Genomic DNA, 17,570 nt, shown 5'->3' with positions numbered 1-17,570 from the left:
ACCCGGCAGTGTCTGTGAGGATTCGGGTTCAATCCCTGGCCTTGCTCAGGGGGTTAAAGATCCTGCATTGCCCTGAGCTGCCGTGCAGATTGCGAACGGGGCTCAGACCTGGTGTGGCTGTGGCTGTGGTGTAGGCCGGCAACTGCCACTCTGAAGGCTTCGACCCCTAGCCAGGGAACTTCGATAAGCTACAGGTGTGGCCCTAAAAAAAAAAAAAAAAAGCAGAAACAAAACCCACTTTTAAGACCCTGTTCAGTTTCTCTTGTCGGCATCTTCTCTCCTGAGAATTCAGGCTTGTGGTCTTGGCAATAAGCACTTCAGGGAAAAGTTTGGTTTCTTTTGTGCTCTTATTATTTAAATTCTTTTTTTGAATTAAAGTATTGTCCGTTTCCAATGGTGTGTTAATTTCTGCCACGGGGTCACGGGGCAAAGGGATTCCATCATAGGTCCATACACACTCTTTTTGAAAGGAGTTTTTTAAAAGCAATGCATAGATTTTGTTGTTTGGTTTTTGCTTTTTAGGTCCACACTTGCGGCCTATGGAAGTTCCCGGGCTAGGGGTCAGATCGGAGCTGCAGTTGCTGGCCTACACCACAGCCACGCGAGATGCATCTGAGCCACATCTGCGACCTACAGCACGGTTCATGGCGGATCCTGAACCCACGGAGTGAGGCCACATCCTCATGAATGCTCGTCGGGTTTCGTGAGCCACAGCGGGAGCTCCTAGTAAAGTGTCGTTGATTTACGAGGTTGTGCCAATTCCTGCTGTACCGCAGCGAGACCTGGTCATGCATATCTGTCTGTTTACAGTCTTTTTTTCGTGTTCTTTCTGGAGGGTTTATCACTGGATGTTGAATATCGTTCCCTGTTCTACACTGAGATCTCTCTCTGTTTGTCCTTTCTGTGTATAATAATTTCATTTCTTTTGTGCTTATTTACTTTGTTGTTGTTTTTTTTGGCTGCCCCGTGGCATAGGCCGTTCCCAAGTCAGGGAGTCACATCTGAGCCCCTGTTGTGACCTGTGCTGTAGCCTCAGCCGCGCTGGGTCCTTGAACACCCCCCCCCCCCGCCCCCGTGCTGGACCGGGGATTGAACCTGCATCCTGGGGCTGCAGAGACACCCCCAGTGTCCTTGTGCCACAGTGGGAACTCCCTTGGGGGTTGTTGTTGTTGCTCTTGTTCTCGGAAAGATTACGGACGTTCCCCTCGGGTCTTTAAAAACTAACGGCATGCGTTGTCTTACCTCGTGCCAGAAAGGGAGGAGGCTCTGAGGCTGCCTGGAACCAGGGCGCAGCGATCGGAGCATCTTGTTCATCGGATACGGACGTTCCCCCGCGGCGAGACGCCCCGGATGCCGATAGAGAGATGGCAGAGCCGTTCACGTTCCCGGACCCGGCAGCATTTAAAGCACCTGGAAATCGACGGCACAGTAGGACGATTTGAAAAACGCGTTGTAGATTTTGTCTTCCCTTTAGCTTTGGGTTCCTACTGTGATACCTTGATTTTTTTTTTTTCCCTCCATAGACATGACTTTATACGTGTGAGCGGACCTGCTCCGATAGAACCAGAAAGCGTGTGTGCGTGAGTGTGCGTGTGAGCGCGGGCGCCTGTGTGTCTAAAACAAGGACGGTGTTCCTGGAGCATGGAAATCAGGCATCCGTGTGCCTGGTGTTCCTTTTTCCTGAGCCTGTGATGTTTGTGCTTCAGATTTTCTTTCTTTCTTTTTTTTTTTTTTCCAAGCATCTATGCTCTTGGGGACAACATGTCAAAAGTACAATATGGGCATTTTGATGGTTGTCCGTGACGAAGATACCATCCACGCAGCATCTTTTTAATGCTTTCTGTCCGGTAGCCTTTGGGCTTGAACGCAGAAGGGTTTCCACGAAGGAGATGTGGGCTGGAACACGAGGGCAGGACTAGCCATCGGCCGGGAGTGTTAGTCCAGGCATCCTCTCTGTCCCTGATAAAGATTTCATACGCTGGAGGGAACTGGCTCCGAGTTAAGAAGGCAGCCTGGATGCCTTGACCAAAGGGCATCCCCCAGAGCAGACGGGCCGCCGTCCCCCAGCTCAGTTCATGCCAAGGTGCTCCCTTGCCCTTGGTTTTGGGGGAAACGCCTCCAGGCTGGATGCGCTGGACCCTCGCTCGCTGCTGCTTCGTCTCGTGGCTCCGTGCTGACCTTCAGCCTGAGTTCCTCGGTCCCCCTCTGACTGCACAGACCCGGGGGGCTGGCTCGTGCAGAATTCTCGTTCTCTTGGAATCCTGAAGGGTTTCCTCGGCTCTGTCCTTCGTGGAGTCTGGACTTCACCAAAGCTGGGCGTCGGGGGAGAGGGCGTGGTGGGTGTCGCGGGTTCCGTGCACGTCTTCCTGGGGGCGGGGGGCGGGGGGGGCGGGAAAGGACCTCAGGGTCCCTGCTGTGTCTGTCTTTCCTTTCCTGCTCTCCGCTCGGGCTTCTGCTTCCTGATGCTGAACTTGGCTGGGCCGTCTGGAGGGGCCGCAGCTCGCCTGGGAGGACAGAGTTGCTCGAGCCTGTTGTGTGTCTCTGTGGCCCTGGGGCTCCACTGTGCCCTTCCCCGTGGAGCTCTGCACACCAGTTCCAGAACCTTCCCTGCCCGACGCCCCGGCTATGCCTAGTAGACCTCTGCAACCCTTTCTGCCTTCTTCTTCTTCCTGTCAGGAGAGCTCCGTGGACAGCTGGTGGGAGCTGCGTCTCCCTGGGGGGGTATGAGTCAAGGTGAGGGGACCCCCGGCCCCTCCGGCTCCGGTGGTGTTGAGTCACATGGCAGTTTCTTTGCCGTCAATTTTGTCTTTCCTCGGCCAGGCCAGGAAGGCGCTCGTTCACCTGTCTTTCCTGCAGGTGCATCTAGGGCTCTGGGTCCCCGCCGCTCAGAAAACACATGTTTGTGTTTGAAAAGGAGCACACGTCTCAAGGGAAAGGCAGGCCCCTGTCCGACTCGCCCAGATGGCACTCTCGAATCAGAAAGCCAGGGCTGTGTGCACCCCGAGGCCACGTAGACAGAAACGACACCTGTCACCGCTTTCCGCCCCGGGCAGCCGTCCGTCAGGCGCCTTGGCCTCAAGGAGCCCTTCTGCAAAGAGCAATCCCCTCCGTCTCAGAGAGCGAGTCCAGGATGGAGTGAGGAGCTCAAGAAAAGATGGTTTGCCAAGGCTGCACTTGGGTGAATCTTGCCACAGACCCGTGTTCCGATCTGTGCCTTTTGGGTCAAGCCCAGGTGTGGCGTTGGGATAACAGTTTATGCTGCAGTTTCTGAACGGAGGGTGAGAAGGTTTGATCGGCAAAGGGAGCGAGCACGGAGTCCCAAGGAGAAGCACGTCTGGGGCCCTCGGACTGTAAAAACACACCATTCTTTGTATTTTGGAGTCTTCCGCTTGAAGACAATAAAAAAGAAATGAAACGCCTTTCTTGAACCCAAGACCCAGTTGTACATACACATGGCGAGCCCTGTGCATATTTCTTGGCCTCCTTCTTCCTGGCCAGGCTGGACTCTAGGAGGTGAAAATAGCCCCAGGATGCCCGAAAATGCACGGCGTTCCATGTCCACGGACGGGTGGGAAGAACAGAAATTCGGAGGCCTTGGCGACTTGGTCGTTAAAAAAAGGCATGGTCATTGGCCGTCCGCCATGCAAAAGAGATCGAAGATTCAAAGGAATTCCAAGAATCCCTGCTGGGATTCTCTCGCCTTAGAGCCACTCTTCCCAGTTTCATCATCCCAAGCGTTATCTGCCTGGGGCTGGGCTATAATTTTCATGGTCTGATGTAATGCAGAGATGATGGCATCAAGATGTGCTGTGAATACACGGCGGGCTCACGACAGACGAGCAAAACCCAATCACCCCGTGGGCGGGTTCTGAACGGTTCCCGCGTCCGGTCAAAAATAATCAGGGTGCAAAGGTTTGGAAGAAAATGCCCGGCACTCCCCACAACATTCCGAGCCAGAATAGGACAGATTGTCTTGTTTTAGGCAGTTTGACAGGTTGGCGGCGTTCCCCTGGATGAGAACGCGATTTGAAACGTCTTTCAGGAAACGGCAGAGATGGCAAGAGGTGGCCCGAGGTGGGTCTCCTTTCCCTAAGGGGATGGATGGCATCTCTACAGCCACAAGGAGGTAGACCCACAGCTGGCCAGCCGGGCGTGGCACCATGGTCACGGGCCGATGTCCAGCTCCTTCGCTGCCCCCCTCAGAATCCCCTGCTCAGCAGGAGCAGATAGGTTGCCAGCAGTGGCAAAAGCGTGACGTCTGCTGCGGACACGTGAGAATGTGCAGAGGAACCCCCAGCGGCCAGATCCCGAGGGTTCATGTCACACCCTCCTGCTGCTTTGACACCACCCCGTCCCATCCTGCTCCTGGAGCAGACGCGCCATCTGCTGTGTGGCAGCGCCTGCTGCCGTGGTTTAGTTTCCTTCGGTCCATCTGGGCATCAGGACTAACCTGCGGCCGGTCCCAGGGGCCCCAGGAGCGCTGAGCACGTGAGGGCTGTGACGGGCGTGTGCTGCTTCTGCGGACCACCCAGGATGCCTCTCCATCCGGAATCACTTTCACCAGGAGCTGAAGCCCCAGCCCGTTCAGGAAACTCCTGGGCAACCGCTCAGGAGGCCCTGCATGCAGACTGCCCACAATCTCATCAAAATCTTTGCTCTGGTTTTGGGTACAGGGAAGGTGGGATTTTTTTTTTTTTTTCTTCCAGCCCTTCAGGAAACTGACTCCATCCTGGAAGCTCTTGATGGCTCCCCATGGAGATTTGAAATGGAACGCCTGCATGGCCCTTTCTTCCAGGGGTCCATGTCCCCACCGTGCAATTTTGCAGCCCTTGGGCGCATCCTAGATACTGGATCCTGACGCCTGGTTTCTGAGCAATGAGTTCAATGCCAGTGAATGTTGTTGACCTACCAAAAACAGAGAGAAAAGCACATACACAGTTGTCTTCATAATTTTTTGGTGTGTGTGTGTGTGCGCATGTGTGCGTTTGTGTGTGTGTGTGTGTCTTGGTGGAGGTCGAGTGCAGGGGGATGCCTTCACCAAGCATCCCGTGTACACAGCAGGCTGGCTTTTGCTGACCCCGGGGCGTTGCCTCCCGGGGCGCCGTCCCTCTGCATCCAAAGGAGATGCTCTGTCCTGGTTGCCTCCAAACGATGGTGTTTTGGGACTTTTCTGTTGATCTTCTGTTGGGTCTTCCGCGGTGGACGCCTCTGTGATTGAAGTCAGAGTCGTGACAGGTGTATTTTTGCAAGTGGGATGTGAAGCTTTTCCATTTGCAGCCTATCGTTCCCGGTGGCCGGTCACTCTGGGAACCCCGCCAGGTCAATAGCTTTTCATGTGGATGGACAAAAAGAAAAAGGAAAAAAAAAAAAAAACCCCGAAAAACAAAAAAGCCTGTTTCTAACCCTGTCAATTCCTTGCACAATGAAAATCACTGTGATTTGTATATATACCCTAGGAAAATTTTACTGCTGTCTAATTTATGGAATAATGCTATTGATTCTAGGTTTGTTTAATAAAACTTTGTATCTTTTACGATAAAGTCTTGAGTGCGGTCTGCTTTTTCTGTCGCGGGAGGAGCGGGTATCTTTTCCGCTCACATCTCGTTGAGGTGTCGGCAGTGTTTCTTCTTCTTTTCAGTTTCTTGTATTTCAGTGAGATGTAATTGACAAAAACTTGATGTTTGTTTCGGATTGACAACATGACGATTGGATAGATAATGATTGATATGTAGATTGATAAATGATTGATACATATGATGGGCGAATGGTAGATGATAGATAGTTATGAGTGACTGATAGGTAGGTTGTAGCTAGTTACAGCTAGATGGCTAGATAGCAAAAAACACTCCCATACAGTCTAGGTATCACCCATCTCCCAACCTTGTTACAAAGTGTTTTTCTTGGGCTGAGAACTTTTAAATTTTACTCTCTTAAGACAACTTGCAAATATATGATACAGTATTCTTGTAGCTTCTTCTGCAAGGGGCCAGATGGTCACTAATTTTGTTACCACAGGATCCGCACGTGTGCAAAAGCATCCCTAAGCATCGTGTGACTGAAGGAGTGTGGCTGTGTTCCAGTAGAGTTGTTTATTTACAAAAAGAGGCTGGGGGGGCCAGATGGGACCCCCTGGCCGTGCTTTCCCAAGCTCGCCTCTCAGGCCTGAGGGTGACGTTGCAGCTCGTGCTCTGTCCCGGGTCCTCCCCAAGTGAAATATTTGCTCGTTCTCATCACGCGCTTAGCCGGGTACCAGCTTTCCGAGTTGCGGTTGCAGGTGGCGAAAAGCAGCCTGCCTTTCTCGCTGTGACGTACGACACTGCTGTCACTTTGTCACAGCCGGGTACCGTCCATCGCATCCAGGAGAGGGTTGCACAGGAGCGCTGGCGAGCACACTGGTCACCCCTGCGGGGGGAATGCCAACTTTGGGATCCTCTCCACAGACGGGCCGCACAGCAGCTTAGGGTCCCGCCCTGAGTCTCCTGGGAGTGACAGTTCCAGAATTTCTTTAGAGCAGATGCTTAGCAGGTGATGTTCTGGTTTGCGAGAGAGAGAGAGAGTGTGTGTGTGTGTGTGTGTACACGTGTCCATGCATGTTTTGGGAGAAAATGGCAAGAGTGTTTTGAAGGACCAGTGGAAGTTATCTGTGGAGTGTGTGCTGCAGAGGAGCTAAGTTCTTTTCTCGCCTCTGTCATTTTGGCTGCTCTCATTGATTGCCTTTTTTTTTTTTTTTCCTGGTTCTGTTCATTTTTTTTTTCTTCTTCTTCTTTTTTTTTAAACTGTGCTCTCTGTTCATGGACGCCTGGAAGCCCATCTTGTTTGGCGTTCTCGCTCAAGGACCTCGTGACCTTGTGTCAGAGAGTTCAGGAGAAACAGGGGTACCCCTGTGGTCTCAACCAGAGGCTGCACAGGTCTTACCTGAAGAGAAAACACAAACCAAAACAATTCCTGTCTTCGGAGCACCCTGCCCCACGCAGGACAAGGAGATGCCTGCTTTATGGGTCATTGTTTTTAACTATTTTTAAGTTATTTTACTGTTTCATTATTATTTTACGAAAACTGGAGTCATACGATGGCCAGAGTGAGAAGGACAAACCGTGGTGCTTTGCCTCCGACCGGCTTGCCAGCTGGGTGTTGGGGTCTCTCGGATCAGCTCAGCACTGTCGGAATCCTGATGCTTCAGCCGAGGCTCCAAAGCTTGGCTTGGGTAACGCGGGGGCTCTTCATGCCGAGCTCTTCCTCGCTTCCAAGTGGAGGTCAGGTCACGTGTACCTACTTCAGAAATCTCGGACCGTGACGGTTAGATGATTTACAAGGCTTTTCTGGCATTATTTCATAATCCGGGTTCGGGGTGCATACCTCGGGCATCTAGAAGCCCTGAACCCCTGCTTTAGTGCTTTCTGCAGCTCTCATTCTCTGTGCCTAGAATTCCTCTCCTCCATGGAGCTGCTTATTCATTTTTATGTCTGTGCCTGAGGCACGCGGAAGTTCCCAGGCGAGGGGTCGAATTGGAGCCGCAGCCGCTGGCGCCATCCACAGCCGCACCAGATCTGAGCAGCATCCGTGACCTACGCTGCGGCTTGTGGCAACGCTGGACCCTTAATCCGCTGAGCGAGGCCAGGGGTCCCATGCGCATCCTCACGGAGACCGTATTGTAGTCTTAACCCACTGAGACACAGCGGGAACTCTAAGCTGCTCATAAAGAACTCATCTTTTTTGAAATTGTCATATGTTCGGCATAAAGCAAGCTCATAATTTGTTCCATAGGATGTTTTGGTGGACTTGTGTGTTGCAGTAGCTCACATCTCCGTCAAGTCTCAGAACTATCATTTCTTTCTCGGGATGGGATCATGAAGATTGAGTCTCAGAGTTCCCTGGCGGCTCAGCAGGTTAAGGACCCAGCATCGTCACTGCAGTGGCTCTGATTACTGCCGTGGCATGGCTTTGATCACTGGTCTGGGAGCTTCTGCATGCCAAAAAAAAAAAACATGGGAGCTTCTGCATGCCAAAAAAAAAAAAAAAGGACAAATCTCATAGCAAGTGTGATGGCGGTTATAATACAGAAGTTTGTTTATAATCACTGCTGTGCTTGGATCTCCAGGCCCTATTTATCTGTTAGTTCCAACTCTAACCATCTAACCAACATTCCTTCTATGCCCCCAGCCCCCAGCCCCCTGTAACCACCTTTTAACTCTGTTTCTGTGCATTGGGCGTTCTCAGAGGCCACGTATAAATGAGATCATACAGGATTTGTCTTTCTCTGTCTGACTTCTTTCACGGAGCATAATGCCCTCAACAGCCGTCCATGTTGTTGAAAATGGCAGGATCGACTTCCTTTTTGCTGGCTGAGTAATATTCCACTGCAGGCCTGTACCACGTGTTCTGTATCCATTCATCTGTGGATGGACGCTGAGACTGTTTCCTATCTTGTCTGCCATGAAGAGTGCTGCCATAACCCAGCACAGGTACCTCTTTGACATGCAAATCAAAATCGCAATGAGGGAATTCCTGCTGTGTTGCAGTGGAACTGGGGGCATCGCTGGAGCGCTGGGACACGGGGAGGTTAAGGATTCCATCATTGCTGCAGCTATAGCAGTGGCTCGGGTCTGATCCCTGGTCCAGGAACTCCATATGCTGTGGGGTGGCCCCAAAAGGAAAAACAAGCAAACAGACAATGAGGTACCACCCCGCACCAGGCAGACTGGCCATCATTAATAAGCCTACACATAATAAATGCTAGGAGGGGGTGCGGGGAAAAGGGAGCCTTCTTACAGTGTTGGCGGGAATGTCAGTTGGTGCAGCCACTGTGGAGAACAGAATGGAGATTCCTCAGAAAACAAGATAGAATCACCCCAGGATCTCGCAGTCCTACTCCTGGGCACATTTGATGTTTAAAAATCCTGTGAGGTGGGGTATCTGCCCCCCCCTTTAAAGCTAATGCACGCGAGGGTGAGAAAGACTCAATAACTCACACGAGGTCTCACAGTTGAACGATCATGGAGCTGAGATTTCAACTCCATCTGATTCTTGCTCAATGCCAGCTCAGCCCGTGACTCTGCCCCGATACTGTGTATTGGGACAGTGATTGCTGCAGGAGCAAAGAAGCCGGTGTTCTGTATTCTGGTGAAAACATCGGATGCTGGACCAGCTCCCGAGCTGCAGACCCTCAGTGCGGGGGCTCCAGGAGCACAGAGGACCTGATGCTTTGCTGTGTCTTAGGGCAGAGAACTGTAATCTTTGTTTTTTTTTTTTTAAGGGCTGCCCCTGCTGCCTATGGAGGTTCCCAGGCTAGGGGGTCAAATCCCAGTTGTAGCCGACAGCCTACACCACGGCCACAGCCACACCAGATCCGAGCCGCGTCTGCGACCTATATCACAGCTCACAGCAACGCCGGATCCTTCACCCACTGAGTGAGGCCAGGGATCGAACCCGCTCCCTCACGGTTCCCAGTCGGATTCGTTTCCCCTGCACCATGATGGGAACTCCCGGAGAGACTTTTAACAAGAATTTTCATTGATGGGTGGTTGCTGTACTGTGTTGTGCTGATTTGTGCTGGGCGGTGGTTCGGGTATACATAGAGATCCATTCTGTTTCCTATTCTTTTCTGTTAGGGTTTGTCACAGGATACTGAATACAGAGAGCTCCCTGGGCTGGGCAGTGGGACCTTGTTACACTTTTTTATTGTTGTTGTTGTCGTTTTTTAAAGTTTCATTGCGGTGGACTTCATGTGCAGCGTTGGGAGCCTTTCTGCTGTGTAGCAAGGTGACTCGGGGATCCGTGTCCACACGTGTGTTCTTGCTCAGCTTCTTTTCCCACCGAGATGATCACGGAGTAGTGGGTAGAGCTCCCTGTGCTGGACAGCAGGTCCCCGTTGGCCCGTCATTCCATAGACCTCAGGGTGCACGTGCCAAGCCCGCACCCCCGTCCGTCCCTGCCGCCCGCCTGTCCCCTTTGGTGACTGTAAGATTGTTTTCAAAGTCTGAGAGTCTTGCTGTCCTGCCAGTAAGGTCATTGCTGTCCTTTTTTCTAGATTCCACGTGTAAGTGATACCATGTGATGTTTGTCTTTCTCTTTCTGACTTACGTAGTGTGACCATCTCTAGGTCCATCCATGCTGTTGCTGATGGCATGATTTCGTTCTTTTTTATGGCTGCGTCGTATTCCGTTGTATCTATGTACCATGCCTACATGTCCATCAGCAGAGGACTGGATAAAGTATATTCCATATACTTTATGGAATACATCTCAGCTGTAAAAAAGAATGATGGAAGGTAACATAAGAAAGGGAATGTGTGTGTGTGTGTGTGGTGTGTGTGTGTGTGTATCTGACTGTTACTTTGCAATGTAGCAGAAATTAGCATATTGTAAATCAACTCTAATAAAAATTTTTTTAAATAAAATTCTTCTACCACCACCACCAACAAAGAATGAAATCATGCCATTTGCAGCAACATGGATAGACCTGGAAATAAACTATTTATTTTTTTTAGAGCCACATCTGCTGCATATGGGCGTCCCAGGCTAGGAGTCAAATTGAGCTCCGGCTGCCAGCCTACACCACAGCCACAGCACCACCAGATCCGAGCCACATCTGCGACCTCCACCCCAGCTCACAGCAGTGCCGGATCCTTAACCCACTGAGGGAGGCCAGGGATCGCACGTGCAACTTCATGGATGCCAGTCGGGTTCTTACCCTGCTGAGCCACCATGGGAACCCCCACCACTCGACACAGTTTGAAGTGCCAAGGACAGGAGTGTTTACTGTGGGCGTCACGGATGTATCAACCTCACAGAACCGAAACCATACACCTGCTGAACAGTGAGTGACACCCCCCCCCGCACCCCCACCCCCACCCCCGGCTTCCACATCGGAGCTGCCTTCTGGAATTTTACCCAGAACCGTTGTCAGTTCTCAGGACATCCTGTATCTGGCTGTAGAGGTCCGGCTTGGAGTTCCCGTTGTGGCTCAGCAGGTGTCAAACCCGACTAGCATCCATGAGGATGCAGGTTCGAACTCTGACCTCGCTCCGTGGGTGAAGGATCCAGCGTTGCCATGAGCTGTGATGTAGGTCGCAGATATGGTCGGATCTGGCGTGGCTGTGGCTGTGGTGTAGACTGGCAGCTGCAGCTTGGATTCGACCCCTAGCCTGGGAACTTCCATATGCTGCAGGTGCGGCTCTAAAAAAAAAAAAAAAATTAATAAAAAATAAGGGGTGGGCTTGAGCCCAGTGCCAGCTCAGCTTTTCCGTCTCCCTGGGGGGCACTTGTGGGAAAGCCACTGGCCTCCCTTCTTCCTCCTGAGTCAGACTTTGTGTGCGGGCTCTTTAAAGCCACTGCCTCAGAGAAAGCAGTGAAAAAAAAAAAAACTCCACAAAAGGCAGAATTTTTACAGTGATGTCATTTCAGTAGCGGGAAGGAAGAGAGGTTAATTTGGCCCTCGGAGACCTGAATTTTGGCTCTTCTGGTCAACTGCACGTACTTCTGTGGGGCTGGAAAATCATGACCCAGAGGCCCAAAGGCCGGAGACAGGGCACCGGCCTCGTTCCTGAGCCCTGTCACCCCCACCCCCGTCCCCGGAACACACGCTCGCGGCCTGTCTTCTGGGACCTGTGCTCTTTCTCTCGCGACCCTAACGGGGGACGCCCTGCGACCCATTAGGGGGAGCGATGCGGCTTTCAGAATGTCACCTGGGAAAGACTTGGGGTTGCAGCCGAGACCCCCTAATTCTGGCTTTGCAAACCTTTGCTGGGGTCCTGGTGAGAAGTCCGGCTGGTGTATTTGGCAGGAAACATCCAGAACTCACTGTCTGTCTTTCTGTCTGTCTCTCTTCTTCCTTCCCTCCCTCCTTCTTCTCTCTCTCTCCCCCTCCCCGACAGCCCCGGGTTCCTGCTTAGCCATTGAAACCCCCCGCAGTCCCCAGGGTGTGTGTCTGTCCCACATCGAATCCCGTTCTTCCCCCACGTGCACCTGGACTCAGGTTACTGACCTCACGAGCCAGGCCGGGCTCAGAAGGAAGCTGTAGCTCTCTGTCCCTTGATGTCTGAATTTAAAGCTTGACACCCCCCCCCCCTTTGGGAGGCTTTATCTGCATGTGTGCCCTGTACACCCTGGGGTCCTGCAGGCCATGAGGGCAGGCAAGCGCTCTGCTCTCCAGCCCTGTCCCCCAGTCCCTGCGAATCTGTACTCTGACCAAAGTCGCTCCAGTATGTTTTAGTTTTGGTTTGGTTTGGGGGTGTTTTTTTTCCCCTTTTTTTTACAACTGCTGGGTCCACATTGCCCGGGCTGCTGCCTGCAGCGGGGACTGTTTGGCGACCTGCTCAGGGATGCGGTTGCGTGGATGTGCCTTCCTGATGGTGGCGGGAGGTCCTTGTCAGTGGTTGGCCGCGGGGGGCAGGCAGCCAGCCCGCGGGAGCCTTGCCCAGGTCCCACTGCCCCCTGGAGGGACGGATGGACAGACGGGCGGGCGCCCCCCCCTCCCCCCCGGATGCAGGGAGCATCCTCTCGTTGGAGGGAGAGGAGATGCTGCTGGGGTTCCGCACGCCTCCTCCCCCCGAGCACAGCTGGAGGTGTTGGGGCTCCAGACCTGAGTGTGGCCTGGGCACGTTGGGGGGGCCCTGGCGTGCTCAGCCCTCTCCCTGTGCCTCCATCCCCCGCTTTCATTTTGTGGCCTCGATCCCCTGTGACTCCTCCCTGGCATTTTTCTCTTGGTTGTCACGGAAAAGGGCCGCGTGTTCTGCACCCCTAAAAATATCCGTTCAGCAATGACACACCGCCCCCATTCGGAGGGCTCCATAGATGGGCCGTTGCTCCGAGTCTGATGACCTGCTTGAAAAGGCTTTGCGGCGCGTTTCGAGGGGGCCCCTTGACCCCTCCGAACGGCGATGTTGAAGCTGGAAGGCTGTTGTTTAAAACCGTGGATGTACCGGGGTGGTTAAGTCTGGGGCTCTTTCATGAACAGTGGAAGCAGAAGCCAGAAGGGCCTGCAGATAGCTCCGGGGACGGCAGAGGGTCCTGCCGACAAGCGCGGGGGGGAGGAGACCCCGCACCAGGCACAGGACACCCCACCACACCCCCGTCAGAGTCCTGCAGCCCCAGTGGCAATGGGGCTGAGGCTGAGAAATGAACGCCCTCTAGCACGGGACGCTGCCCATCACCTGTCTCTCTGCCTGGCCACCAGCTCTCCATCTTTCTTGCGGTTTCTCCATCAGTTCATCCATCCATCCATGCACCCACCCGTCCTTCGCTGTATCTCTGCCTCTCCATCCATCCTCTGTCCCTTGATCTTCTGTCATCTGTCAGTCCGTCCATCCATCCAACCCACCGTCTTTCTATCTCTAGCCACCTGTCCGTCCATCTTTCTTTCCTTCTAGTATCTGTTTATGTCTGTTGACCTCTGACGTCTGTCTTCATCCTTCTGTCTATTCATCATTTCTGTTTCTTTCTTTCTTTCTACCTGTTACCTATATATCTATCTCTATCACCGATCTATTGATTATCGATCTGTTACCTATAAATCTATTTTTGACCTCTCTATTGGTCTAGCTCTACCATCTGCCTATTATCTATCTCTCCATCCATTCTTCTTTCTTCTTTCTTTCTTTCTTTCTTTCTTTCTTTCCATCACTAGCTCTATCTGTGGCGCTTGTTTGCAGTGTGAGACTGTTTCACCTTCCAGCAGCCAATTGTCATACTTGTCCGTGTCTGGGGACATTATTTGCTGTCCCGACTTGGAGGAAGAGGGCTCCTGGCCCGTGGGGGGGGGGGGCGGACATGACCACGGCCGCAGCTCAACCCCCACAGCGCCCAGGACGCCCCCCATCAGAGTCCTGCAGACCCGGAGTCAGGAGGGCTGAGGTGCTCAGACCCTGGACAGTATTAGCAGGAGACTGGATCTGTGCATCTGTCCGTCAGTCTTTCTAAATCTGTCTTTCTGCCCATCCTCTGCACCCTTTCCTTAAAGACTTGGCTGAAGGGTCAAGTCAAGGAGGCCTCCTTCGTCATTGTATTTTGCATTTCAACTCATTCCTCCCGGCCGTACTCCGCAGCCCCTTCTCTCCTGTATGGCCCCCCATAGTGTTGAGCCCTTTCTAACAGGTTAGGTGTGCTGCTCTCTCTCTGTCTTTTTTTTGTGGCTGCACCTGCAGCATGTGAAACTTCGGGACCAGGGATTGAACCCAAGTTGCTGCTGCAGCAGCCCTGGATCCTTTAACCCACTGTGCCAGACAGGGGATCAGACCCACACCTCTGCAGCAACCCAAGCTGCTGCAGTCAGATCCCGAGCCCACTCCGCCACAGCAGGAACTCTCACGTTTCTTACGTTTTTGAATCGTCTCTGTTAGAGGGCAAGCCCCGTGGAGGCAGGGAAGCTGGTCTTTGGGTTTGTCCCGTGTTGCATGCCTGGTGCCCGGAACAGTCCTCGGTACCTGGGAGGTACAGCCTCCTATTAGACTCTGTCAGGGTGACTCCCTGTCACTGTGCATGGACGCTGCACTGTCCTTTGCGGTGCTGGGGTGCGGTTCGAACTGATGGGTGCGGTGCCCTGTAATTGAGAGGATGTCTCTGCATTTTGCACAACACAAACCGTGCTTTATGTCAAACAGCATGCATGGGTATACAGGTGTGGGTGCATCTGTGTGCGTATGGGGGGTGTATCTGCTGGGTATGTGCATCTGGTGTGGGGGTGTGCCTGCGGCATGTGAGTCGTACACCTGGGTTGTGTGTATCTGACATGTGTATGTATAGCTGATGTGGGCGTACCTGGTGTGTATGTCTATGGTGTGTCTGGTGTGTTTCTGGTGTATGTATGTATCTGGCTTGTGTGTGTATATGTAGTGTCTGTAGTGTGATCTGTGTCTGGTGTGTGTGTGTTTATCTAGGGTGTGTGTATCTGGTGTGTGTGTGTCCATGGGGTGTATTTCTGATGTGCGTGTGTCTCTGGTGTGTGTGTGTGTGTGTGTGTCTCGTGTGGGCTGTGTCCGGTGTGTGTGTTTATGTAGGGTGTGTGTATCTGGCGGGATGTGCGTGTGCATGTATCCAAGGGGGTGTGTGTGTGTGTGTGTGTGTGTGTGTGTCTGCGGTGTGGGGTGTGTCTCTGGGGTGTGTGTGTGTCTCTGGGGAATGTCTGGTGTGTGTTCATCTCGGGTGTGTGTATCTGCTGTGATCTGTGTGTGCGTGTGTCACCGGGGCGTGTGTATATCTGGTGTGTGTGTGAGTGTGGGATTGCAGTATCCGTTTCTAGGTTGGGAATCACACTGCCGCATCCACAGGCTTGAGTGTGTTATGATCAGACACTGCAGGTCGTGACCCAGGGACCCTCCTGCCAGTGAATGGAAGGTTCTCGTCGCCTCGTGTCCACGGCATGTTGTGCCAGGTTTCATGGTTTCGGGTAGCCGGATTGTTTTAAGGAAGTGATACCTCAATATTCTCTACCCACATGTATGAGGGAGGTTCTGTACGTTTTCATGTCTTGTGGGCTTGTGCATTTCTTTGCTTTTTTGGTTTTGTTTCTGAATCACCTATGCTTTGCTTCATTTTTAGTGACTGGGGTTCTAGAAAAAGCCTTACTGCTTATGCAGGGTTTTTTTTGTTTTGTTTTGTTTTTTCCTTTCTGGGTTTTTTTTTTTTTTTTTTTTTTTTTGGTGCTCATTTAAGACTCCCAAGAAGCTGCAAACGGGAGTTCCAGGAGTCTCCTGGTGGCTCAGCAGGTGAAGGATCTGAAGTTGTCACTACTGTCCCATGGGTTCAATCCCTGTCCCCAGAACTTTTGCTTGCCTCAAATACAGTCCAAAAAAGAAAAAGAAGAAATTGCAAACATAATTCATCCACCCTCCCCAGGTCACAGCATTTTACACCATAGTACAGTGTCCAAACTAGAAATTTACTGCCCTATCAATTGCAAATATCTTCGAGTTCATTTCATTTTAAAAACTGATAGAAGTAATACAGACACATGTTTTACTGAAAATGTTGCTGTGCTTTTATGAGGTGCTGCATGGATGGAATAACATATATAACATCTTACAAAATTTTTAATGTAACTGAATTTACGTTTTCTGGCACTTGGGTATCACTTAGGGTTTCGTCCCAGTTATAGTATGATGCTGGACCTGGTTTCTGGTTTTATTTACTTTTAATTCAAGACACGAAACCCGTTGTCAGTTATTGGTATATGGTGCATCGTAGAGATTGTTTTTTTTTTTTTTAATGGAGGGCTTTTCTGGAACTGTTGATGGAATAGCCTGTCTTTTCCCTGCTGTATGAGGTCTCAACTCTTCCCCATTCTTGTTGCCCAATGTATTTCCCTTTTTGTTCCCATCGGTCTTGTCTTTCACCTGCACCCAAAACAAATCAGGGAGTTCCTGTCTCTTTGCTGGGAACACTGACACTCCATGGGAGTCATATTTTGGAGCAAAAGCTGGCAAGAAATGCTTAGAAACCCCCCTTTGCGATTCTGTCCATGTCTGAACCTAGCCAGTAATCCCCTTGCAGAGGGTGTGCTTGCGCTCGTAGGCTGTTGATGTCATATAAAGCTTGCATTAACGTTACTGTTTATTAGCACCCCGTCCCTATTTTGTTTTATAGTCCATGTGTAATGTTGGAACACACACCAGCAGTTGTTCATCTGCAGTATTTCTGTCACCTCTGAAAGCTGACGAGCAGATGCTTGGAAGCACGTTCTTGTTCTTGTTCCCAGTTTTCTCAACAGTAGGGGGTTGCCGCGTATTCTCTTTCTATGCTGAGATGTAGAATTGTCACATTCTCAGATTGTCTTTTCTGCTGTTTAACTGAAAGGTGTCAGTGGAAGTCAATGAGCTCCTAAAAGTCCACATAAGCCTCCTGGGTCTTCGCCTTTGTTTTCAGAACCTTTGGGTAGACGAGACTATTTCCTTGAGACCTCCTGGGTTTTCTCTCCATATTTATTTTTCCGTGGCTCCCCACCATCACCAGCATCCTGATCTCACGGGGAAAACTATTTCACATCTTGCCAAGCATGAAAAACCCCATAAATACTGGGTTGCCATAATCTTCTCAAGACCCAGCATACAGAACTCTGCTGTAGGGGTGTGACCACACGCAGGTCCAGCTAGCTGCTTGCTGCTCAAAAGCCGGTACACACAAGGCAGGTGTTGGTAAAAAGGAAAGTTTGCTTTATTCCAGAGGCTGGCACCCTGATGAGAAGGTGGACTCATGTCCAAAAGCCAACTCCCCATTACTGATCATGGGGCAAGAACTTTGAAAGGAGAATTTCACGTAGGCTACAGATGCAGCTTGGATCCAGTGCCCCTGTGGCTCTGGTGTAGGCTGGCAGCTGCAGCTCCAATTCAGCCCCTAGCCTGGGGTGCCATGGGTACAGCCCTAAAAAGAAAAAAAATGGAGAGGGAGTTAGAAGAGTTCCTGTTGTGGCTTGATGGGTTAGGAACCCAACATAGTGTCCTTGAGGATGCAGGTTTGATCCCTGGCCTCGCTCAGTGGGTTAAGGATCCAGTGTTGCCACAAGCTGCTGTGTAGGTCACAGATGCAGCTCAGATCCGGTGTTGCTGTGGCTGTGACATGTGCCAGCAGTGGGAGCTCCAG

General features: G+C 51.6%; 1 protein-coding gene across 4 annotated transcripts in view; it reads left to right on the top strand.

Annotated features, from left to right (window-relative positions):
- PRKX (protein kinase cAMP-dependent X-linked catalytic subunit) overlaps window positions 1-5,540 on the top strand; it is a 94,870-nt gene extending 89,330 nt beyond the window's left edge. For 2 of the 4 annotated variants that reach the window (XM_047765886.1, XM_047765885.1), the window contains one exon: window positions 1,253-5,540. The gene's annotated coding sequence lies outside the window, so the exon portion shown is untranslated. The remainder of the gene's footprint in view (window positions 1-1,252) is intronic. The other 2 variants (XR_007132946.1, XM_047765884.1) reach the window with 2 other exon arrangements.
- Window positions 5,541-17,570: the final 12,030 nt, after the last annotated feature.

Source organism: Phacochoerus africanus, chromosome X (genome assembly GCF_016906955.1).
Source record: "Phacochoerus africanus isolate WHEZ1 chromosome X, ROS_Pafr_v1, whole genome shotgun sequence".
NCBI classification, from domain to species: Eukaryota; Metazoa; Chordata; class Mammalia; order Artiodactyla; family Suidae; genus Phacochoerus; species Phacochoerus africanus.
The sequence above is the reverse complement of the archived record's forward strand: the minus strand, read 5'-3'. Positions and strand labels throughout refer to the sequence as shown.